At 39.3% G+C, this 26,200-nt stretch overlaps 1 protein-coding gene and 1 pseudogene across 10 annotated transcripts in view; one reads left to right on the forward strand and one right to left on the reverse strand.

Annotated features, from left to right (window-relative positions):
- Nucleotides 1-26,200, forward strand: part of SGMS1 (sphingomyelin synthase 1) — a 361,911-nt gene that overhangs the window by 227,546 nt on the left and 108,165 nt on the right. For 2 of the 10 annotated variants that reach the window (XM_037804102.1, XM_037804109.1), the window contains one exon: nucleotides 470-667. The exons of 6 other annotated variants lie outside the window; for them this stretch is intronic. The gene's annotated coding sequence lies outside the window, so the exon portion shown is untranslated. Of the gene's footprint in view, nucleotides 1-469; nucleotides 1,057-1,886; nucleotides 1,999-26,200 lie in introns of all 10 variants that reach the window. 2 more of the 10 variants (XM_037804105.1, XM_037804103.1) reach the window with 2 other exon arrangements.
- LOC119509912 lies at nucleotides 427-25,122 on the reverse strand (annotated as a pseudogene).

The following is a 26,200-nucleotide window of genomic DNA, read 5'->3' on the forward strand; positions in this document are numbered from 1 at the left end:
ATGTGCTGAATGCTTAGCATGCATTATTACATGTAATCTGGTGAGCAAACTCTATTAGGTGGCATTTTATTCCTCTTTTTGCAGATATTTAACTTGCTCATGGTTATACAGTGTCAGAGTTAGATTGGGGTCTGCTTTGATGCCACTTCCCAGGATCCACTCTACACCCAGGATCCCTTCCTAACTCAGGATCTTTTACTAAGTAATAAAAATTAACGTACAGCCACAAGTACCTATTTATCATAGCAAGATTAATCTTTATTTCGTAAGTTTTAAAAAGGTAACCTACCGTTTTACAGAAGTTGCGCTGAAGTTGTTAAAGGCTTTAAGAAAAAAAAGAAAAAAAGGCTTGTAAAAGGCTCCTAAGCCTGATATAAATCAAGAACGGAAAGTTCCGCCTTAACCGACAGTGAACATGCTTATTGGTTAGGATAGAACGGGCTGACTCATTTCTTTTTTGCCCTGGAAGAGGACCACACCCTGCATTCCAAAAAACCTCTGCTGCCTGGACACACCCGCCAAACTCCTTGCTGGAGGCTTTGGGGTTGGACTCCAGCGCCTCTGCTCCCAGCTGTTCGCTCGGAGAGATTCCGCTCGCCCGCCCGCCGCCCGGGGCGTCAGGCTCCCCGACACTGCCGTCCTCGCTAGCTGACCCGGCAGGCCGCGGGTAAGAAGCGGACAGGGGCCGCGGCTTGTCGCGTTTGCCTTCCCGGCGCCTGGGCAGGCGACATGCTCCCGCAGCGCGCCGGAGTCGCGCGCAAACTTGGTGCCCCAGGAACTTTTTTGCCTCCAAGGAGGAGAGGCCGTGTTATTCCTTCTTGGATGATGTAGTTCACTAAAATTCTCTCTGGGGGAGGCGTTGTAGCACTCACAGAGGGTGGGACCTGAGGAAAGAAACTATCATACGCTCTCGCTTTCCTGAAAACACAGTACAGCAGCCAATGCCATTTCATCTACTACGGCGAAGTAAAGGGAATCTTCGTTTTTAATGGATTCTCCTTTAATGATCAGCAATAGGCAATACACCCGAGAAAGCTCAGCGCAGTTGCTGAAACGGTGGGTCTGGATCTGAGTAGGCTGGATCAACAAATGCTCTTAATACTGTGTGACGCTAACTGCTGTGATTTGAGAATCAGGGATCAGGGGGTGGTTTCAGTTTGGGGTTATCAGGCTTTCCTAATGGAGGTTTTTGAGGGAGTGGGATTGTATTTACAGTTTGATTATTAACTTTTAGGGAACTGTCCTGCGAACTCTTTCCTTTGGGTGATTCGGAAGTGGTGAGATCTCTGCTCAGTGCCAATAGAAAGCACGTGCTTCTGTGTTTTGGAGTAAGCATGTTTACTCCACAGCCCTGCTCTCTATTTAGTGTAGCCAGGTAATTGCTCTTGTGGAATTTGTATTAATAAATACAGGGAGAAGAATGAATGGCACTTGCCTTTTTATATCCCCCCCCCCCCGTTTCTGTGTGTTAGTTGTTATTTAAATTGTGCCAAAATGGGAACCTAAGTTCTGTTTCCCTGAATGCTACAAATAATTATTCCACTCTTAACCCTTATGAGTTATCACTTCTAAATTTATGTAGAAATAAATTTAGTAAACTTCTTGAGAAATCTCTTCTATGTAAGAAATTAGTCAGCACCAGCATAGAAGTTAGTATGGTGCAAGTAACAAGAAGGTGGGGAGGCCAGAGGAGGCAGGAAAAGCAGAAGCTTGTGATTATGACTGTGTTGCATAGAACATTTATGGGAAGATTGCAAAACGAATTAAAAATTTATGATTATGAATTATGCAGTTAATAATACATTTCTGCCATTTGAAGGTATAGACTGTACAAAGAAACAGAAAGAAAGAGAATGTAAAGTTCTTTGCATTTGATTCTTTTTTAGGTCTATGAAGGGAACTCCTAGGAAGAAATCACTTCTAAATGCAATAGATAAAATAATTGGGAAGAAATTTTAATTAGTTATTCTTTGAACTTCCAGTAACACTGTTTTCAAGGTAATTATTAAGCTCAGCTGCTTTGATTTTGACTTGCCTCTTTGTAAAGGGTAACATCTGGGGATCCTGTTTTTTTGTTTGTTTTTTGTTTTTCCTTTTTTTTTGAGAAATAGTCTGTGATACTGAGAAAAATGACCTTAATGACTTCCACTATTCTCAAGTCCATGGAGATAGTTGGAAAAGCCCCCTTAGGTGGTGAGAATGGGAAAGCATTTTATTAAAGCTCTAGATGTGCCTAAAACCTAAAAGGAAATTACATTTGGATTTTTATTAGCGTTTCACCTAATAGTTGTAACATAGCCTAACATTTGAGGGCCTTCTTTTACCAGGCATTGAGATGCTTAACATGCATTACCTCATTTAATTTTCACAATAGTGCTAAGAGGGGGGAAGTATTATCGTCTCTGTTTTATAGTTGAAGAAATAGCATAAGCAAAGCCACCTAACCTCCAAATTTCACAGCTAGTTAATTTATTTTACACTGGAAGTGTAGCATTTAAGGTTTATTTTTCCCATGTGGCTCCAATTGCTCCTGAAATAGTGTTGAGTTTTCTGTGTGAAATGATCCAGAGGAAGTTCTTGGTTCAAAACAGATTTGTAAGTGATTTAAAAGCTCCTTGTTGCCCCAATGTTAAAATATCAAAGTTCAAGGAATGATGTATTTACTCTTGAAGCTTGTGGTTTTTCAAATATTAACTGAGCAATCCCTACTGTTGATGAGCCTGATAATACATGAGAATGCTTCATAGTCACCAACTTTGTGATTTTCTCCTCCTTTTTTTTTCTAAAACCCTTTTAATTCTGTATATTTATAGTCTTCTGCTCCTTATGAAGTGAAACTCACGCTTTCTCTAATTGTAAAACCAAGCTGCTGGATCCATGAATTTCCAACAGTTGAATCCTCTGTGCATGAGTGTACACCTGCAGTATTTTATATGTGAAATGTTTTAAAATTTATGTTAGCAGTTAGGTTAGTATAAGAATGGTGAGGTCAGGAAAGGAACACTCTGGGGGTGCTAAAACATTTCTTATTAGATGGAGGTGGAAAAGCCTAAGTGTGTCTCACCAGCAGCAGCAAATTCTGAGAGCCCATCTGCTGGATCACCTACTGGGATTGTGCCGGTTTGAGTGTATTGTGTCCCCCAAATGCCATTATCTTTGTGGTTTTGTATGGGGCAGGCATTTTGGTGATGGTTGGATTTGCTTGGAATGTGCCCCACCCAGCTGTGGGCAATGATTCTGATGAGATGTTCTCATGGAGGCGTGGCCCCACCCATTCGGGGTGGGCCTTGATCCGTGGAGCTACATAAATGAGCTGACTCGGGGGGAGAAAAGAGAGTGCAGCTGGGAGTGATGTTTTGAAGAGGAGCAAGCTTGCTAGAGAGGAACGTCCTGGGAGAAAGCCGTTTTGAGGCCGGAGCTTTGGAGCAGATGCCAGCTGCCTTCCTAGCTAACAGAGGTTTTCCGGAGGCCATTGCCCATCCTCCGGTGAGGGTACCCGAGTGCTGATGTGTTACCTTGGATGCTTTGTGGCCTTAAGACTGTAATTGTAAATAAACCCCCGTTTTATAAAAGCCTATCCATCTCTGGTGTTTTGCATTCTGCAGCATTAGCAAACTAGGACAGGGATGTTATCATAAAAGAGTACAATGCCAACTTCTTAGACCACGAATTAAAGCATCTATTCCAGAACAGGGTATTGCTCACACCCCTGTCTCATTATCCCCACTATTTGGCCCAGAACCCCCACCTTCCTAGGCAAAGCAAGGATGTCCCTGGCACCTCCTTAAACCTCTCTAAATTCTAGCTGCTTTAAGGCTTGAGTTCTTGAGGATGTTGAAAGAATATGCCAATGTAATCATAAAACCACTTGGTTTGGAGAAACTGTGGTGAAAGGGAAGAGTGCCAGAAGACTCAATTTTCAAAAATGCAGAAATAGTAAATTCTGGAAACTAGATTCAGAGCTTATGTTGGCATCTAGCAGAATTGTAAATCAAAAAGATGGTTTGAGGTCACCTAGAAAAAAAAGTGATAATGCCATGCCAAGGATCACTCATCTCCTATTGACATTTCTTTTTTGATAGGATTACTGGACAGGTATGCCAGGACACTGCCATAGATTTGGTATGCCTTCTTCAGCAAAACGTTTAACCAAGTGCTTATGTGTATTCTTCCATTCAGGATGGAAAAATGTGGCTTGGACAGCAATATAGACAAGTAGTTTGTGTTGTCTTGTACCCAAAGAGGGATCATTAGTAGACTGTTGTCAGAAGTGAGCAAGGTGCTAGTAATGAGCCTAGAAGAGGGCAACTTGGTACAGCTGCGGGGAAAAAAAAAAAAAAAAAGTCTCACGCATTAGAAGAGATAGAGTATTTAGAACCAAGGAGGTGATATCTCACAGTTCTTTGAAGCATTGCAGATAGAGGTTAAGGGCAGAGACTCTGGAGCCAGACCTTGGGCAAGTTATTTGAACTCTCTGAGCCTCAGTTTCTTCATTCATAAAATGTAAATAATAATAATGCTTACCTTGCAGGGCTATTGAAGGAGTAAATTAATCCATGTGAAGTGCTTAATACAGAGGCTGACACTTTGTAAATTTCATGCTAGCTGTTTTTTGTTGTTGTTGTTGCTACTGCTTTTAGTACTAGGACAACTGCCACTGCTTGAGACAGTGTTGGGCATGTTTCTGGGTTTGGGTTTAAGGCCCATGTCCAGAATGGATTAATCAGGTTTTGGAGAGGGTCTAGAAACTTATTGGAACAGTGGTTGAAGGCACTGAGGATGTTTACCTTGATGAGAAGCTGAGAGGACGTCATCGTTGTTTAGAATTCTCTATGTTTCATCCAGTCTAACGAGTACTTTCTCTTGAGGAGCTGTAGATTACCGTAAGAGGAATCCCTCTAAACCATGATTTAGGGTATCTCTTTCCTATTAATAGTATAATCTTTAACCACTTGTGTATTCTTGGGTAACTAGCTTAATTAAGTGGTTCACAACAGGTGCTATTTAAACTCCCAGGACACATTTAGCAATGCTTTGCACACATTTTTTGATGGTCACAACTGGGGTTGAAGAGTGTGTTACTGGCATTTAGTGGGGAGAGGCCAGGGATGCTGCTGTACCTCCTAAATGTAAAGGACAGCCCCCACAACAAAGAATTATCCTGTCCAAAATGTCAGTAGTACTGAGGTTGAGAAACCCTAACTGTTTCTATTAGTGCAAATAGAATAATAATCTTTGCTTTAGCAATATCACTAAGTAGCATTAAGTGTATGTTTATGAAGGGGCCTTTGAGAGTTAATGTTTTATGAAATCTAAAGGTGTATATACTTTATCATTAGCAATGGGGATAATTCCCAGATGACAGTGGCAGCCCCCAGGTGAAGCACAGCAGCCACATAATTTATATGTGAATTTATAACACAGACTAAGCCCTGTTAGTGCTTGGAAGCCTTCATTAAGCTAACCTCAAGCTTAACTCACCTGATTGAGCAGGTATAGAAGGTAATATTCCAGACTCACACGGTCTTAGGCTGCCCCAAGTGGCTGGGTAAGCAGTATTAATTCTAGCAGAGAACCCTGACCTGGTTACACAACATTTCATACCTCTATGGGGTCAGAAGAGAAGAGTTTGATATTCAAGCCAAGTCAAAAGACAGATGAATAACAAATAAACTAAAACAGATAATAGGCAAATTACAGTTTTATACGGTGCCAGTAACCACAATTCTTGCTATCTGATAGATGATCTCTACTTTAGTACATCCCCATCCCTTTGATATCTCAGATATGGATGATACTAGAAAATTCCACGAGCTGCTGTAAGTGTTTTAAGGCTAGTTACATATTTGAAAGGCTCCTGGACCTTGGCTTGGTGAAATTCTGCAGTATTTGGTGCCCAAATCCCAAATTCTAGACTTGTGCGGAATCAACAAATCTAAAGTTAGATTTCTCTGCATTTTGAAACTAATGTCTCAGCCAAAAGGTTCAAACGCATTCTTATACATAGAAGGAACAAAGAGATTTGAAATGTTAAGGTTCAGTGGAATAATACGCCTTATTACCCTGTTATAGGGCTGTTAGCTTGTATTTTTTAACATGTTTAAGCTTGGAGTTTAATTCATTATTATAATAATTTAAATATAGGGTGTGAGTAGAGTTTTTTTTTTTTTTTTGAGGCCCCTCCCCCCACTTCCTAACATTCCTAAAGCCTTCATTTCACTATGGAGTGGCTCCTAGCCTCTAGAGTGGTGTGTGGCCATACATGTGGGGACAACAGGCAGTTCCCTTCCCCCACTTCTGAACTTGGAAAAAAAGGTTAAACTCCAAGAGAAGCTATAAAACAAACCTGTAAAGAATGGATCACAGCAAAGATGGACAAAGTAAAGAGATTAAATGGCTGCTAGGGCAGAATTGCAATTTGGTAAAAACATGTTGGTCTGAAAGGGAATTTGAAGGGGAATTTCGAGAAGCAGAATTTCGAGAAGGGTGGGGGACCAAGTTTAAGAGGCTTTAGGTCTCTTGCACTGTCTGTGGGAGAAGGTACCCTGGCCCCAGTGTAGGATTAAGAGGTCTTTGTATATATAGGTCTTATCCCTATGGTGGGGCTGTCTGTCAGGTTTTGAAACCAGACTGTCTAGGTTCCAAACCTGACTTAAAGCGTGATCTTGCGCTGATCACTGAACACCACCGAGCCTGCCTTAACTTCACAATGCACAGTGTTGGGCCACACAGGAAGCTGTAAAATCTGTTTCTATTCCATGCCCACCATGCATCCTTCTGATTCTCTTTTGGGCTCCTTAAGTAGTTGTGCTTTTGGGAAACACGCTGACCAGCAGGCACTGATATCCAGGTTACACAATGATTCATAATTTTCAGAATAATGTATTAGATTTGCATTTTTGCTTTTATATCACTGTGAGCTTGGTTAACATGAATGCTTTCCTGAGTGGTGGATTATCATATTTATGAGTTTGCAAGATTAAGGGCCAGCCTTGGACTGTGGCGAGTTCCCCAAAATGATGCTGCACTGCGAGACCATCTGGCTTCGTGAGTGTTTCTTGTGGTCACTGCAAGTACCCTTTTCTCTTTGACTTGCAGCACAAGCCTGATGCCCATCATAATGCTATTATCTTTTTTTTTCTTTTTCCATTTAGAAAATGTTGAGAAAAAAATGAGTTTCATTCAGTGTTTAATCATATAGGAAATATGTTCTGTTCTGAGTGACTCATGTAAACACAAGTAAAGCAAACTAGAGTACATTGTTTTGTTATGGGTACAATTACAAGGTAAACTAATTCCTATTTTGCTTAGTAAGTTATCTTAAAATTCTCATTTAAATTGCACAAATTACCAAACAGCTACAGAAGTCTTGGGTCAAAGTAGTTCGTAGCCAAAATTTCAGAGTAGAAGAATTCAGTATGGATTTTGTGTTATGAAGATACTTATAGATTTGTGATGTGTACTTTTATCTCAGGATAGTAGGCTACATAGTGTCTTGGGTGTTTGGGTTCCAGAAGCTGTAGTACTTAAACTCTACTCATGTAAGACTATCCTTTTAATATTCGTATATTCCCACTGAATATACTCCCCAGGAGAGGCTGGTTTGCTCAGGACATTCTGTTGCAGTTTCATCTGCTGAAACAGGATTTATCTCTCCAGACAGAAAGTGAGGGCTCCTTTCAGGGGAGGTGATTACAGGTTTAGTATGCACTGAAGAGTTAATCTCTTTAGGTGGAGGTTGGATGGCAGGTTCCTCAGGGCAGACTGAAGGTCAAAAATCTGTTTCCCCAAGACAGGCTGGAACTTGGGTAGCTGTCTCCTCAGGGCAAGCTGGAGACTGGGTGGCTCTTTCTTCAGGCAGATTCAGGTGGGAGGGCTGTCTCCTCAGGGCAGACCATCACAGGTAAATATCTATGATCGGTGGGCGGGTGCTGCAAGAACACTCCCGCCCCGCGGGCCCCCCCCCCCCCCAACCTCCACGAAGGGTCCCAGGGCCCACGCCGGTCCGCATAGCGGTTGCAGCGCCTCTGGGGGACCGTGTGCTCCGCTAGTCGAGCCAGTGACCCACTCCGGCCAGCTGAGGGGAGGCCGGTGGGAATGGTGGACTCATACTTGAGAGCTATGGTCGCCGTGGCCGTCGTGCCTCCATCGCGGCTGCCTTGCGAACCCCAGGCTGCTACTCCCTCTGCGTTTCAATGCCAGCATTTACTTCTAGGATCAAAATTCTCAGAAAAATCTAGAAATTTGATGTTTACCTTGACTATGTCCATGTAGAAGTCATAGGTGTGATTGATTAAATATTGCGAGCCCAGAAACTAGCTGTCACCAGTCCAGAACAAAGTGGTTGTCTTTCATAGTTTCTGCAATACTGGGTTAGATAGAGGCAGTTTATCTGAAAACCATGTAGTCCCAGTAATACACTAGGAGAACCATCTTGGGGAGAGTGGTAAAAAATGGATCGGGAAAGTTCAATAGGAAATAAGGGGATTATTGCAGAATAGGAAAAACAAAGCAAAAATCTAACATCCCCTCTTTCCGAACAGAGTTCCTCCCCCTCCTCCTGTGTCTAGACCCTCACTCTACACCTCTCCTTCTGAACCACCCAAATTTCCTCCAATCCCTTTTCTCTGAGAATTTTGTTAACCAAGTTATTGGAATAAATTGTACGTCCATGTGGATATACATGGATGTCCATGTGGATGGGTGAATGGGGTGGGGAGGTAGGCTAGGGGTTTATAATATTCTGCAGTTGTGAACAGAATGAATAAAAGGTCTAACAGTTCTACATTGCTTTTCTCTATACCCACACATCCCCTCCCCCCACAACCCCCACAAAAACATCAGCAATAGCAGAAGTTCTTCCCCATTAAAGAAATGACCCTGTGCTAGATCTTCGCTGTCCAATACAGTGGCCACTAGCCTCTAGTGGATATTTAAATTTATTAAAATAAAAAATTCAATTCCTTAGTTGCACTAGCCACATTTGAAATGGTCAGAGCTGATGAAGAGCACTTCCATCATCAGCGAAAGTTCTGCTGGACTGTACTATGCTAGACACTAGCTAAATATACACTGGACTTGATGTAGAGCAGCACCAGGGAAGGGCAAAGGATGGATGAGGGCAAACAGGCTCAGGACTGACCCAGTTGGTATCTCTTGAGCTGAGCACTTCTTGTGTATGAGATAAATTCCCAACTCATCTTCTAAGATTTAAGCCCCAGCTTAAATGCATCTTTTCCTTGAAACTTTACCTAATGCTTCTCCTTCCTTCAGGTATTTAGGAATTTTCTTGACCTGTATTTTCATTGGCATATTATATAATACATCACTTAGCAAATTGCGTTAAATGTGTTTCTCTCCTGAGATGGTCTGTACTCTCCTTGGGGTCAGGAGCTCTCCTACATTGGGTGTATTTTTGTTTTTTTAACCAATTGGTTCAAAACCCAATGAAGTACATTGTTTCGACTTTTTTTTTTTTAATAGAAAACTCTGTTCTGGTTTTTAAAAGAATACAGTTATGTGCATGATTTGTAGCAACCAAATTACAAAGAAGGGAGTCAGTGCTTTCTCTTAGGGAGTGGGAAAGGTGAGGGACTTAGTATCACATGCAAGAGGGATAAATGGGAGACAGGATTCCTGTAGATGGGAATCCAGGTAGGAGTCTTTTGGGAGAGTTCGATAAGATCTGATAAATGTCTAGAGTAACCCACTTCTCAAGAGTGCTAGCTTCTTGAAATCCCTGGGATTTGCCTTTTTGGGCAGAATGAGGGAGAAGTGAAAGGCCCTGAGAAAAACATCACTCTTGATTCACTGGCAATGAAAAATACTACATCTCAAGTATACAGAAATTGAAAATAAATCAACTGGTATACTGTCAGCCTTGGATCATTAACTTTTTTGTCCCAATATTTCTTAAATTCAGTGTAATCTCATAGAGATTTTGAATTCAGCTTAATTTTCACATTTTCTACACTGAGTCCACTACTATCCTGACTCATATGATGATTAATGATAGTAGTAAATTTGTGTCTAGTATAGGGCAGGCATTCAGTAGATATGTGTTCACAAAGTGAGTGAGAAATGATCAGGAATCACAATGGGAAGCCTTCAGCTATTTTTCATTATCCGAAATCATTGACAAGGGTTTCTGATCTAAACTGGTGCATTTCGGTACCTGTATTTTGTCCTCTAACAGTAACTGTTTACTTAGAACTGTTCACTGTGGCCAGGCCTTATCTCTAATCCTCACAGCTGCCCCATTAGGTAAATATTTTTATTCCCAGTCATTAGTAAAGTTGCCGCTGGTCCCAAGGCCAGGCATCCAAAGAAGAATACAACCTGATCTTTCCCTAGAAGAGCTCAAAACCTAGCATGTGGATCCATTACAGTTTAATTAATCCTATTTTTGAAGGTACCACTGCTGGGGTATTTAGAGGTGAGGAGAGTTTGATGGGGGAAATTTCACCTCAATGGGAAAATAGTTTGAATAATATTGCAAAATCATTTGCATATTTTCTCCCTTTGGCTATGACTTATTTATAATTTTATTGTGAAAATAACTTGAAAAGTGAAGGTTGAATATGTTTATGGTGTTTTCCTTCTACTCTTTTGTGAGATTTGTTTTTTGAAGTGATAACTTTTTTCCTTCTTTTAAAAGAAAACTTTATTCCTTCTCTTTACAAAAATGATGCATGCTTGTCAACAGAAATAAATTAATTTAGGTAGACTTAATATCTTTATAATGTGGTTTTTCCTATCCAGGAACAAAGTCTCTCTCTTGTTCAGGTTTCCTTTTGTGGCCCTCAGTGGTGATTTATAATTTTCTCCTTATAAGTCCTGCGTATTTATTAAGTTTATTCCTGGAAAAATCTACTTTTCTTGATGCTGTTGGAAATGAGATATTTTCTTTCTTTATACTTCCTTATTGGTTGTTGGTATAAAAAAAAGCAATAGATTTTTGGATGTTACTTTTTAACTGGTCATCCATTCTTGATTAAAAGTTGAGTAAAATAGGAAAAAAAATGCGTTTCAAAGTGAAACCTCAGCCTCGTTCATTTCCCTCTCAGGGTTTTCTACCAAGGTGAACCTGATGATACTTTATCCATTTCAGCATTAACCTTGAGAGTTTTCTATGTCTTTTTCATTATTAGGATATTCCTTCACTGTGGACGCTCTGATGCTAAGTTGGAAGCTAAGCCCAAAGGCTTTTCCATACACATTATATATATACTGTTTCTTTCAAGTGTGGACAGTCTGTTGTATAATACAGTCAGAACTATAACTGAAGCCTTTGCCACATTCCACACATCTAAAGGGTTTTTCCACAATGTGGCTTCTCTGATGCCAAACTAAATGGGCATTAAAAGAATCCAGTATGGATTCTCTGATGCACAATATAGTCAGAACTACAGCTAAATGCTTCCTCACATTCCTTACATTTGAAAGTTTTCTCCCCAGTGTGTATTCTCTGATGGCTGAGTTAATTTGGCATTGATACTAAAGACTTTCCCACATTCCTTACACTGAAAAGGCTTTTCTCCAGTATGAATTCTGTGATGATCTAGCAGGTTTCTTTTTGAAGAAAAGCATTTTCCACACTCATTACATTCAAAGGGTTTCTCCCCAGTCTGAACTCTCTGATGTTGCATTAGTTTTGCATTCACACTGAAAGCCTTTTCCACTCTCTTTACACTCATAGGGCTTCTCCCCAATGTGGACTCAGATGCTGCCGAAGCTGAGTTGCACCTGAAGGCTTTCCCACATTCATTACATTTGTAGGGCTTCTCACCTTTCTAGATTCTGTGGTGCTATATTAATTTCCCTTTGACACTAAAGGCTTTTCCACATAGGGTTTCTCCTGGTGTGAATTCTTTGATGTTAAACGAGTCTTGCGTTATTATTGAGGGCTTTTCCACACTCTTTACACTGATAGGGTTTCTCTCCAGGGTGGATGCTCTGATGCTGCCTAAGCTGGGAGCTGCATCTGAAGCCTTCCCCACACTCATTACATTCATAGAGTTTCTCTCCAGTGTATATTCTCTGATGCTGAATTAATTTTGCATTAGCATTGAAAGCTTTCCCACATTCATTACACTCATATGGTTTCTCCCCCGTGTGGACTCTTTGTTGTGTGGTAAATGCAGAACCACAGCTGAAGCCATTTCCACACTCCTTGCACTGATAGGGCTTCTCTCCAGTATGGATTCTCTGATGTTGACTTAGACTCCCATTAATGCTGAAGGCTTTCCCACAAACCTTACACTGATAGGACTTCTCACCACTGTGGATTGTCTGATGTATGATACAATGGGAGCTATAACTGAAGCTCTTCTCACATTCCACACATCTGAAGGGTTTCTCCCTGCTCTGAAGTCTCTGATGCCAAATTAATTTTGCTTAAATGCTGAAGACTTTACCACACTTCTTACACTGATAGGCCTTCTCTCTAAGGTAGCTATCTTAATGCTGATTAAGCTAGTCCATGAAAGTTTTCCACTAATTCTTCACATTTGAAAGGTCTTTCCCTGATATTAATTACTTCATGCTGAATAAGTTTTGCGTCAACACTGACACTGAAGGCTTTCTCCAATTCTGTACACTTAGGGAGCTGCTCTCCAGTGGAGATAGTATGATGACATTGGAACAAGTATGGACTTTGATTAAAGAAACACTTCTCCACTGGGCTTGTCTCTTCTTTCACTGTTCTGTCCATAATGCTGCTGTTTTCTTTATTCATACTTTCTTTTGAGTGGACTTTTTGCTGTTTCTCTAGAATATAGGCTTCTGAAAAGTCTGTGTTCTTGGAAAAGTTACTCTGAGTGAAATGGTAACTTTTTCTGATCTCTGGATCATGGGCCACTCAGCTGTATATGGACAGAGCCTCAGTTATGATTAGCTAAGGTAGGTTTTCACTCCAATAATAAGATGTGGTGGATTAATATTTTACCAATAATGGCTTATTTAATTCTCATAATGTTATATTATAAATAGCACATAATACATTATCAATATTTTTGAGAATTGAGAAAACTTAGGAGAGGTTAAATAATGTAAGGTCAAATAGCTAGTGACAGCATTCAAAAAATGCAAATTCTTGCTCTCTCACTTGTGTACTTTGCCATGGGGCCTATGGCAGGAATGGAGATTGGTAAAGGGAGAGTATCAATCAGAGTCCAATCTTGAGACAAAATCTACACGGTAGTTTGAGCAGGGAAAGTTTAATATAAAGAATTGTTAACTGTAACGGGTTTGCAGTAGTGAGGGATTGGCTAGTATCAAGGAAACAGAACTCTGAAGAACATAGAAGTAGCAGATATAGGGCACAGCCACTATTCCTAGTGCTCAGATAGAGCATCCAGGAAAAGCCCACCCCACAACTCCAACTCAGAGCTGAGATCAAGACTTGAGCCGAACCTTGTTGGAGAAGACATGCCCACGGCTTACTGAAAGGCATAGAGGTTGTTGTGGTGCTACGCCTGCTCAACTTGCTAAAAATCTACCCTCTAGACCTTACTGAAAATCTGTTCTTTGGGATCTCAGAGAAAGCTGTTCATGGTGAGATGTTCCACTGAAGGTATGCCACCACAACCTGCTGGGAGTGGGCACTGGAAAAGTAGCCTACTGCAGGAAACAGGAACTGGAGAAGCCAGACATTCTGCAGGAGCATGCTGGGTGAGCACAACAGAACCAAGAAGCAAAACTTCTTCCTCCTGCAGTGTTTCTCCAGCATCTTCTACTGACAGAGCATAATAAAACATTATGCTAGCTAGCAAATGAAAAAAAAAAAAATGTAAAAAGGCCCAGATCCATTTTCATAGATCAGACAGTGAAGGGTAAATGTGGAGCTGAGAGGCAGTAAACTGGTAACTGGCACAGGGAGAAAAAAATTCCACCCTTCTCAGAGCCTTTTTATTTCTTTTGTTCAGCCGGGCAATTACATATGATGTATACGTATTTGGGTAGTTTTTATTTTTTCCCCCAATGGTGCCTCATCATTTTCCTCTGAAAATTAACTTTGTGTAGGGTTTTGAAATAAGATTTTATTACCTGTGTTATCCATAGATGACTCATCATTAAGGAACTATTGAAGATTGTCGCTTGAATTTTATTTTGTATTGTTTCTCTCTTTAATCTGGGTAATGTATGGGTAATCAGGAATTGGAGCCATGTTTCTGTAATGACCTCCAGCTAACTGACGTTTCAGGCTTTTTGTTTAATGCCTGTGAAGAAGATATGTGGCACAACCTAGAATTACAAATGCATGTAAAATAATTCAATTTGGGATTTTACTTCTTAGACTTTCTAAACATTTGCCAAAGGATTTCATAACACGTTCTAGGATTATGCTTTTATTTGTCTGAGATAGGCCTTTTGTTTGGTTTGCATGTGCATTTCTTTACTGCTTCCTTGTGAATTTGGGAGAATAGTTCTTCCAGAAGTGCTTTAAAAATCTTTTCCCTCCAGATTGTTTTCCACATTCCACGTCTTTGAACTCTGAGAATACTTTGTGGCTTCTTGCTCCATAACACCATACAATGCATAATTTATCATTTGGTTTAAAACATTAGAAAGGGAGAAATATCAGCCTTTTCCTTGGACCCAAGTTGATACTTAGTCTATCTCCATCTATGTTACCTTCTTTTTCTTTACTTCATTTCTCATTTTGTTGTGTTAGTAAGCATATTTTGGGAAGTTAGATGTTAAGTCTTATAAATCCTTTAAATTTTGTGTGTGTATGTATATTATTATTACTAGATTTTGTTGAAAAATAGAAGTATAAAGAGAGAAGAAAATTACCTAAAATCTTATATTCATGTAACTCATGATGGCAGTGAAGATAAATAAAAACGATGCATATACATAGTTAGTATTCAGATGGTATCCAAAGGTACAGAAAGAGAAGTAAAAGCCTCCTCTCAAATGTAACTATTATTATATTTCTTGTAATTTCTTCTAGGAAAAAGAATATTTTTGGCACATATCTATATCTACCTAGTTCTCTGCTTTTTTACATTTTTTAAATAAAGGGTTTACATTATGCATATTTTTCTGTAGCTTTTTTTGTACTTTCCCTAATGTATTTTAGAGATCTTTCTCATTAACATACACAAATCTTCCTTATTCATTTTAATGTTGTACTATATTTCATTGTATGGATACACAATAATTGATTTCACCTTTGCCTTTATTTCTGGATATTTTGGTAATTGCTAGGTAGTTTGTGAGGTGGTATTTAGCTATTGGAGTTATTGCATCTGCCATTATGTAAATACTTTGGGATAAACATCTCACTGGTATACATGTAACTTAAATTCCTAAGAGTTGCATTGCTTGCTAGGTCAGAGGGTAAATGCATTTTAAACTTTGATAAACACTGCAAAATCATACCCCAGAAAGGTTATGCTGATCTTCTTTTTTACAGTTTCTATCTTTCCCACACCTTCACTAGTACTGTAAATCACCAAGCTTTAATATTTTTTTTTCCAATCTGACAAGTAAAAAATGTTATCTCTTTGTTTTTTTTTAGTTTATACTTAATTATGAATGAATTTTAGGATCTTTTTATAGGTTCATTGGCCATTTGAATTTCTTTCTGTAAATTGTCTGTTCCCATACTTGGTTTTTTGCTTTTTTCTTCCTCTTCCCCTTCCTCTTCTTTCTTTTTCCTCCTTTTCTTTTCTTTGTGGTTCCTGTCATTTTCATATTGACTTTATGAGCTCATTGTAAATTAGGGACATTAGCCCTATTTCATATATATATGCAAATATTTCCCCCCTGTTATCTTCCTTTTTTTGGTATTCATTAAAAAGATTGCTTTTATTTTGATGTAAGGAGTATTAAACATGTTCTTTTTTTTGAAAGAGAAAGGGAAGAGGGCAGAGGAGTTGGCCAAAATTTTTGCTGTTTTTAAGGCTGCATAGTTGTAGTGGGACTAAAAGTTATCCCCATTATTCCTAGTGTTTCTGATACCCCTATACACCCCATACTGTCTTATTTACACCAAGATTATTCTTAAGGAGTAATAGGCATCAGTTTCCTTTCCCTGTGTATTTGCCAAGGCCCTCAGCAGGTTATTGGGCCTCTTAAGAACAAGTGAACTTATGAACAGCCTAGTCATAAATATCAGGTTTAACTACCTGGTGGGATCATTCCTTGTAGCCAGAAGTCATGGGTAATGCTCACCTCTGTGTCTTGAGCACCAAGAATAGTGCCTGGTTCACAAAGAACAATATGTGTTGAATGAATGACATGGATGGAGGCAAGGAGGTGCTGGAGGGAGAATGAGAAGAAATAAAGAGCTCATGAAGATTCACTTTGGGATGCTGTAGTCAACTAAATGTGTGCATGCCTGGTATCTACCCCCTAGAATCCAGAATGCTTCATTTCCTACCTTCATTAGACTTAGTTTTTAGACAGCTGCGGTGGGTTCTAAGATAAACAAGTAAGTCTCATGATAAGTTTTATAGAATGCTGAACATGGAAACAGTGTATTGGTGCCAGGGGTTATGTGGTTGAACCTCCTCTGTCTTTGTGTTCACATAATTATCTGTCTAGACTGGCTGGTGAGAGATAATCATGTCTGTTCTCCTGTAAGCAGAATATTGTTAAAACTCTCTCTCTCATATAAAAAAATCTGGTTTTAAATTAATGAATAAATCAAGAATGCATTTCTCTCCAAATTTCTTCAAAGAGCAAATTCCCTTTGAAAATTTAAAACAATTCTCTTAACAAAAATTGAGTATACAAACAGCTTGTTATGCACTGTAGAAATTTACGTTCGACGTGAATCCCAGGAAAATGGTTGGTTGCCTTGTATTTTATTTAGGTTATTGTCTCCAGAAAAGACTTTATGGACTTCCTGACAATTCCAATAATCTGTGTTCACATGCTTTATTCATACATGTCTAAAACCTTTTAATGGTATCCTGTAAGGGTTAATATTGTGGTATAATATTTTCTTGGTTTGACATGTAGGATCACAGCCACTTTTTCATGCCATTTGACCTGAGATAAGATGTCTAATGGATTTGTTTACTCGTCATAATTTCATGAAGGCTGTTGATTCTGTTAATTTGAGTTTACTGAAACCAAATGCCTACAATAGGAAAGATTTATTTTTGAGAAAGCGAATACTAAGTTTTGACTTTTGTTACTGCTCAGTGGCATTCTGTGCAAAAATAATTGCATGCCAGAACATTAGAGAACCAGACATTTTTGCTTTCAATGCTTATGGTGCTTCTTATAGCATCCTTTTTCAGGCAAACATATGAGATAATTGATAGATGATGCCATTAGTTAGTCTTTTGACCAGACAAATTTATTGTAGTCTGGTAATGGCAATTTTCTTTTCTAAACATTATATTGAAATGAAAGAAAAATGGAGGTGTTTAAAATGTCTAACTCTGTTGAAGGAAAGCTCACAGATGATTTCTTTTGTACCACTTTGATCCTCCTTGCATCTTTAGCTTTAGCTTATAAATCAGGTTGACTAAATAAGGCTGACAGATATGCATTTGTGAATTTGTCTTTGACATTTTCTACAGGAGGATAAATGAGTGAGGCAATGGTATATATTTTGAAAAATGAGTTTCTGAAAGCAGAAGTTTCTGTGATTTCTTTTTCTTTTTTTTTTTTTGTAATTTTATTTTGAAATAAATTCAAACTTACAGGAACAGTTGCAAAAACAATACAAACCCCATGCACAGAACTCCAGCATACCCTGACCCTCCTCCCGATACCCCAATCCACCAACTTTAACATCCTGTCACACTGTTTCTTTCTTTCCCTCCCTCCCTCCCTCCCGATCATCCATCATCTATTGCTCTGTCTTCTGAACATATGAGAGCAAGCTGTACACATCCTTGAACAAGCAATATAATTCACATATACATTTCCCATGAACATGAACATTCTTTTATGCAATCCCATTAAGCGCAGCTAAGAAGTTCAAGAAATTCAACATTGATACAAAGCTTACATTCTATATTTCCTTTTTTTCCTTTCTTATATCCTAACTGTGTCCCTTTGAGTCTCCTCTCCTCCATCCTCAGCTCCCATCCAGGATCATCCTTGGCATTTAATTGTCATTATCTATTTAGGCTGTCTTTTTTTTTTTTTTTTCCCAATTGTGGAAACATATATGCAGCCTAAATCTTCCCATTCCACCCCCTCCCTAGCATTCCATTATTGGGGTTAATCACATGTGGAATGTTGCAATGCTAGCACCTTCCCACCATCCATTACTGGAAATTTCCCTTCTCCCCGAACAGAAACTCTACACTCATTTCTTAACTATCTATTGCCCCTTCCCCTATTTCTCATAACCCCTACTCTACTTTTCATCTCTATGCTCATATTCTCTGATACTTTCTTTGTAATTACTGTGGGGCTTAAATTTAACCTCTTAAATCTATAACAATCTTGTTTTTCTTTGATACCAACTTAACTTCAATAGGAGACGTAAACTATGTTCCTATACTCCTCCATTCCCCCACCTTTATGTAGTTCTTGTCAAAAATTACATATTTTACATTGAGTCCAAAACCACTGATTTATAATTACCGTATATGTATTTTAGATCCTATAGGAAGTAAATAGTGGAGTTACAAATCAAAAATACAGTAGTATTGATATTTATATTTACCATATGATCTTTACTGGAAATCTTTATTTCTTCATGTGGTTTCAGTCAATTGTTTAGTGTCCCTTCCTTTCCGCCTGCTCAGTTCCCTTTAGCATTTCTTATAAGACTGATCTACTGGTAATGAAGTCCCTCAGCTTTTGATTATCCAGGAATGTTTTCATCTCCCCTTCATTTTTACCCTTCAGTTGTTTGTGAATTTTCTAAGTCTCTGATGGTTATTGACTTCTATTTGTATTCCATTGTGGTCAGAGAATGTGCTTTGAATAAATTCATTTTTTAAAAAAGTTATTGAGGCTTGTTTTATGTCCCAGGATATGGTCGATTCTGGAGAAAGATCTGTGATCATTACAAAAGAATGTGTGTCCTGGTGATTTGGGATGTAGTGTTCTATATATATCTGTTAAATTTCTCTATATCTCTCTCTTCTTTCTTGTTTCTCTGTTGGTAGGGCTCCCTTTAGTATCTGCAGTAGGGCAGGTCTTTTATTAGCAAAATCTCTCAGCATTTGTTTGTCTGTGAAAAATTTAAGCTCTCCCTCAAATTTGGAGGGGAGTTTTGCTGGATAAAGTATTCTTGGTTGGAAATTTTTCTCTCTCAGAATTTTAAATATGTCATGCCACTGCCTTCTTGCCTCCATGGTGGCTGCTGAGTGGTCACTACTTAGTCTTATGTTGTTTCCTTTGTATGTAGTGAATTGCTTTTCTCTTGCTGCTTTGGGAACTTGGTCCTTCTCTTCAGTATTTGACAGTCTGATCAGAATGTGTCTTGGAGTGAGTTTATTTGGATTTATTCTATTTGGAGTTTGCTGGGCATTTATGCTTTGTGTATTTATATTGTGTAGAAGGTTTGGGAAGTTTTCCCCAGCAATTTCTTTTAATACTGTTTTTAGACCTTTACCCTTGTCTTTCCCTTCTGGGACACCAATGAGTCTTAAATTTGGACGTTTTAATTTATCTATCATATCCCTGAGATCCATTTTGATTTTTTTGATTTTTTTTCCCCCATTCTTTCTTTTGTTCTTTCATTTTCCATTCTGTGGTCCTCAAGGATGCTGAGTTGTTGTTCAGCTTCCTCTAATCTTGTATTATGAATATCCAGAGTCTTTTTAATTTGGCCAGCAGTTTCTTTTATTTCCATAAGATCTTCTATTTTTTTAGTTATTCTTGCAGTTTCTTCTTTATGCTCTTCTAGGGTCTTCTTTATGTCCTTTATATCCTGTGCCATGCTCTTCTTCATGTCCTTTATATCCTGTGCCATGCTCTCGTTTGTCTTTAATTCTTTGATTAATTGCGCCGAGTACCGTGTCTCTTCTATTCTTTTGATTTGGGTGTTTGGGTTTGGGTTCCCCGTATCGTCTGGTTTTATCATATGCTTCAAGATTTTCTTTTGTTTTTGGCCTCTTGGCATTTGCTTTACTTGATAGGGTTCTTTCCGGATATAAAAAGTACTGATCTCTAATTTGTCAGATCTACAGCTTGGTGGCATACACTTTCTCTAACTAACCAGAAGATGGCGTCCACGAGTCTCTATTCCCCTCAAGTCAGTTCTCCCCAACTTTGATTTTGTGGTGTGTGGGGATCTGATTCTTGTGGGGTTCAACTGGTGTACTAAGTTTGGGTGTGTTGTTGGTGCTGTCTGCCCTGAATGTGGGGCGTGTGTCTGGGTGGTTAGGGAGGCAGGGCAGTTTTAATAATCAAACCTCCCAGGTGTTCCCGGAGGTTTAAGGCTGTTGCAAGAGTCTAAGCCTTCATTTCAGTTTTGCCATAGATTGTCTCTGCCGCTGACCCACAAGTCCCCAGCATTTGTGTAGGATCCCTGGGATTTCCGAGCGGGTCCCCCCTCTCAGCCGTGCTCTTCCAGGACCTCTGCCGAGGGAAGGCTGTGCCACATCACAATTGTGCACTGGCCCTCCAGGGAAGCCCTGGGCCGCCGAGCCGTGCAGGGGTGTTCCCAGCCCGCTGCAAAGATGGCTGAATGGGGCATGTTAATGTCCCCGTCCTCGCACAGCTCCTCCTTCCCAGCTCTGGGACAACCAGCTGCAGGTGCACCAAAGGCCACTGACCACAGCCGATAGTTGTGGCGTGTGCGTGGTGCCGCAGGAAAAACTCCCCGTCACACTGGGTTTCTTGACGTGGCTCTGGGCTGTGGGTTGGGCCCGGGCAGGAACATCTCCCGCCCACTAGGGAGATGGCTGCAAGGGGCACGGTTTCTTTCTCCTTTTGGCTCCGCTCTGTCCACCTGGCCCTGAGACAATCAGCAGTAGGCTATCCTCCATGCCAGACACCAAGAGGTTGGCACAGTCCGCTACCGCCATGCTTCACTGCATGGTTCTCACCATCTTAACCGTAGCCGCTCCTGGGTTTTTTTTTTTTTTTTTTTTTTTTTTTTAAAGGAACTAGTCCATCTCCAAACGCCAACCCACAGTTCCCTACACTGCAGCACGGCCGCCGGACTTTCAGCCAACTCACTCACTCGTTTCAGAATGCAGACTCCCGGTTTCACCAAGTACACGGTCCCTGTGGATTTAGCAGACCTTGTCCAGCTGGTGCATCACTGGGAACTGGTGTTCTGGGTCACTTTCTGGCTTTTATCTAGTATTTTTCACGGAGGTGTTTTTTTGTCCTGTCTCACCTAGCTGCCATCTTAGGTTCTCTCCCTTTGTGATTTCTTAAACTGAATGAGGATGGGTCAGTGGGTGAGACCTTGTTGCTTTGTGTAAAACCAGTTGGCCTGGGAGAAACAAAGCAAATGAAAAATAAAATTTTAATGTCAGTTTTCTGACAAATGTAAAAACATATATTTTAAGAAATTTCAGCAGCTTTTGTGAGATATTTTTAGTTAGATATTTTGGTTCGAGCTTTTGGAGGAAAGTTTTACATTTGAAATAAAGAGTGTGAAAGGCTTTGGAATGAAGCTAGAGGGATTTTGAAATGGACATATCTGCATTTGATTTTCAGTGCTGTAAGAATTACACTATGTCTGAGCCTCAGTTTTCTTAATTTATAAAAACAGATTAAAATACCTAATTGAAAGAGTTTTGAGAAAAATAATGATTTGATACATAGTAAACACTCAACAAATGTGTTTTTCCTTTAAGAAGAGTTTAATAAAAGTATTGCACAGATTGAGAGGTTGACTGTTGGAGAATATTAAAGTTTAAAGCAACCCTAGAACACAAGGAATGGGAAAAGGGGTCAGTTTAAAGCTCACTGGTTTAAGCAGAGAATTTACTCTGTTATTAGAATGTGATGATTGATGATTTTGCCCATTGCTGGCTCAAGTAACAACATAATTGACCCTGGTTTATATTGCATGCCCCAGTATGAGGCCACAGGTCCCATTGAGGTCAATTATTAGTTTTATGTTGCAGCATTTAAGTTTTTTATTTGTTCCAGGAGCCCTCTGCCATTTGTCTGGTCACAACACGCTAATTATCACCAGCATGAGTGAGCACAGTTGCCTGGGCAGCGGGATTATGAGTTGGTCACAACATATTGAGCTTGGCCCTTGGGAGTTTCCTGTTTGGGCACCTTCTGGCCTGCAGGCGGCCCATTTGGAAGTTAGTTGCATCAATGTTGGTCATAAGATAGGATCCTGTAACTGTCCAGAGTTTGATTAGTGCTTGATACATCCTCCTCACATACAAATATTGAACATATTTGTGATAAAGGAACAAATAATTCAATGCTTCTGTTTTTAATCTCAGTACTTTTCCCCCACAAAAATAAAGCTGCTTTTGTTGTTTTCTTCTTACTAATAAGATTTAGGTCTACATGCTGATGAGGGCTAATGCTGAGTATTTATGTTAAGTGCTTTATATACATAATATGCTTAGTTAACCCTCACAACCTACAGTGTAGGTGCTGTTTTATTTTCCTACATAAATTCACAGCACAGAGCAATTGAGTAATTTGCTCAAGGTCTCACAGCAAGCCAGGATTTAAATATAGGCCACCTGGCTACAGAATTTCTTGGCCACTATACTACCCTTCCTCTCCAATAAGAAAGAATAGACAGTCAAAAAAAAAAAAAAACATAAAAAACATGTAGAATTCCATCCTTGGTGTGCATACGTCCAGATTCCTCCCTTGAATTTTGACAGAAAATCGTGTCCCTCCCGTGGGCTAAGCATTGTCAACAATTTGGTGTTTATCTTCCCAAATATATGTATGAACACAAGTACATTCATAGATAATCCATACTCATTTTTCATGTTTTACTAATCTGAATTGTTCTGCTAATCTCTTTTTCTTTCCACTCACTATATCTTGAGCATATTTCTACACATGTCATTGTATACAATCCAACACATTTTTATTGAATACTTAGTATGGACTTAACCACTTTCATAGGATGGCTGTACCATAATTTCTCTCACTGTACCACTTTCATTGATAAACATTTATATTATTTTCATGTTTCCCCTAAATCTTTTTCAATAGCTGCATGTATTTTATGTATGAAAGTACTGTAACTTAGCTAATCCCCTTGTTTGAAATTGAGGCTATTAGAAGGTACTAGGATCAACATTCTCAAAACTAGAATTTAAATATACCCTTAGTTACTTCCTTAATATATATTCCCAGTCCCAGTCCAAATGCTAAGTCCAAATGCTTACCCTATCACTTTGTATAAAAAACACCTTGAGGTATAATTTATACCATGATCTATCTTTTAAAAGATACAATTGAGTGATTTTTTAAAATAAATTTACCAAGTTATGCAGCCAGCACTATAAATCAGTTTGGAACATTTCCAGTACTCCAGTAGAATCCTTCAAGCCCTATTACAATTAAGCCCTAGCCCCAGCCCCAGCCCCAGCCCACCACTAGTCAACTTTCTCTCTGTATAAATTTGCCTTTTCTGGACATTTCATATAGTCGATGTCAGTTTTAAGAGTGTGATATCCATGGGTAACATTTTTTTTCTTATTCTATTGAATAATTGGGCCCACATAAAACTCCTGGCTAGAATTGTTCATTATATTAGGGCTCAGTACTGTCATATATATATATATATATATATATATATATGTCTTCTAATCCACAGAGGCAAATTAACTCCGTGGTTGTGAGGTTTCCTTGGTAATTAATACTTGCCATATCAAAAGCGAAACTATTAAAAGATTTTCAGCTTTAGTTAATTTCATGAGGTGGCTTGATAGTAATTGGAACTCTTGGTTAAGTTTGGTTGAGAACAGAATATACGTTGAAGAAGACATGCTACCACAACATAGCAGAAACTTACCAGAACCTTGCCCCTTGAGAAGTAATACTAAAAAGTTCTTAGTCATGACATCCCAAACCTGTTTTGGTAATAAGTAAAGGAAGTTGCTTAGAAAAACTGTGAAACTCATTTGGACTGAGCCATTCTGTAGAGTTAAAATAAGGTTTTAAAACAGTTTTTTTAAAGAGGACTTATTGTTTTTATAAACCCCTTTGAATTGAAAGCTGATAATTTTAAAGATTTAGGATAATCTCATTTCATTGTTTCATAATTCAATATTTGATGATATTTTTAATCCGATTTTGAAATCATCTCATATTTCCTGCAGTGGTAGAGCTGTTCAGAGTCTGATTGTTTTTATATGTTATGCTTTTGGGGTCTCCATTTCTTTTTATTTTTGTCATTGCAAGTGAATAATTTCTATTTTCCAAAGATCTCTATTTTTTGAGAAGCTTGGACAGATTAGACAAATAACCAACATGCCTGCCTCTTTTATTGAGAGGAAAAATATGCAAAATGATATTAACTCTATCCTAAAATGTTTATTAGTGCACCAGTGCACAAAGTCCAGGAATGAAAATATTTCTTCAAAGAGAAATTTTGTGTGTAGCCTTTGAAAAACATATAGTAAGCAGAAGGTATTCTCAAGTCCCATAGTGAAAAGAAGTGAAATGGCTTAGCATCAGGATGCTCGGATGCCACTCCCTCTTGAGGCCGATTCTGCCACCATGATGTATCATAGGCCCCCTGACTCATTTGTTGTTGGTAGCTTCTTTATGAATCAGTAATTAGCACCTGGGGAGGAAAAAACCTTTTTGTTAGAGAAAATAACAGATTTAGGCTGAATACCTTTGAAATCTAAGTGGTTGCTTAGGTAACAGCTGTTGCATTTTATCGTCTTTGGCAAATGGGAAGGAGGCAGCTTCCTCAACTTGTTTGTCTTGTAAAGGGAAAACCAAGCAATATGTGGCAACTGACGCTTATCCAGAAAAGGTAACTCGTGCACAGAAGCAAAGAGATGTTGACATCTAAATAAACCATGGCATTTTGTTCTTCAGAACTTTTATAAACTTGTTTTCTCTTTCCTCGAAAGGGAGTGAGCTGGGATCAGAGGTGTATGTGGTAAATAGTGAAAAGGCTGTATCCCTCATTCTCTTTCTTCTCTGAATTGGTGTCATGGCCGTCTCCTTTCTCTTTAAGAACCTGACCGGGCCGCCATACTTACTTGTTCCGGTGCTCTTCAACATCTTCATCTCGCTTTATTGTGCATGTGTATGAGTCAAAATTCAAGGTACATCTCTTGAGTTGGAGAGTGACTCTGTGAGCAGATTCTGGCGGTGACCATGTGTGGTGCCCAGTGCCTGCAGAGTGCACTCGATGAGTGAGTCCTCAGTCTAGCTGTGGAGAGAGTCATCTCCTCAAGGGCAGTAACCTGCTGTTTGCAGAGAATGTACAGTTTGGATTTCTAAATCTGGCAACCCTGTCAGTGATCTTAGGTGATGATTCACTTGAAGAGAGTGTATTGGGAGTATTGACTAAAAAGAGAATAGACTTTTTTTTTGCTTTTGTTTTTATTGTAAATTAATTTTGAGTATATTTAATAATATAAATCCACCAATGGATGTTCACATTGTGAGATCCAGTACTTTCTGAGCCTCCTAGAGTATGCTGAGGGATGGAGGACATATATTGCAAGTGATGCAGACTTTGCCCTCACACCTTTCTTCAGACTAAAGCCCCTGAGGCTGCCGTTTTTGGGACCGAGCTCCTTTTTTTTTTTTTTTTTTTTTTTTTTTTTTGTAAGCTCTAAATAAACTGCATTTTTCTTTAAAAAAACAAAAGAAAGAGTATCCATTGTCCTCCCCCCTGTTCCCCTGTCCTGCCTGGTGGCCCTGCCATGGGTCTGGGCAATAAAATACTAGGTAGCCTTGGGGCCAGGTAGAAGCTTTAAGCCATGGGAGAGACACAGGAAGAATATATTCACCGTTGAGTTGTACATGTGAAGTCACTGGCTGAGTCTTCACTGGCTGAGGGGCAGGGGTGGGCAGCCACAGGGGTCAGTGAGAGAGCCCAACTACTTTTAACATAAAGAGTCTGGGTTCAGAAATCAGGGAAGGGAAGGTATTGTGAAAAATAATGCCATTGTAGGGGTGAGGTGGGGTTAGATGTGAGAAGGTAGACTCCTAAAAGCAGCCATGATTTATTGAGCACCTACTATGTGCCTGGACTCTACTAGGTGCTTTTCAACACTTTGTCTTATTTAATCCTGTACAGTAGGTGATATTATCCACATTTTAATAGATAAGGAAACAGGCTTGGAAAGCTGTTTAC

Source organism: Choloepus didactylus, chromosome 15, assembly GCF_015220235.1.
Source record: "Choloepus didactylus isolate mChoDid1 chromosome 15, mChoDid1.pri, whole genome shotgun sequence".
Lineage (NCBI taxonomy): Eukaryota > Metazoa > Chordata > Mammalia > Pilosa > Megalonychidae > Choloepus > Choloepus didactylus.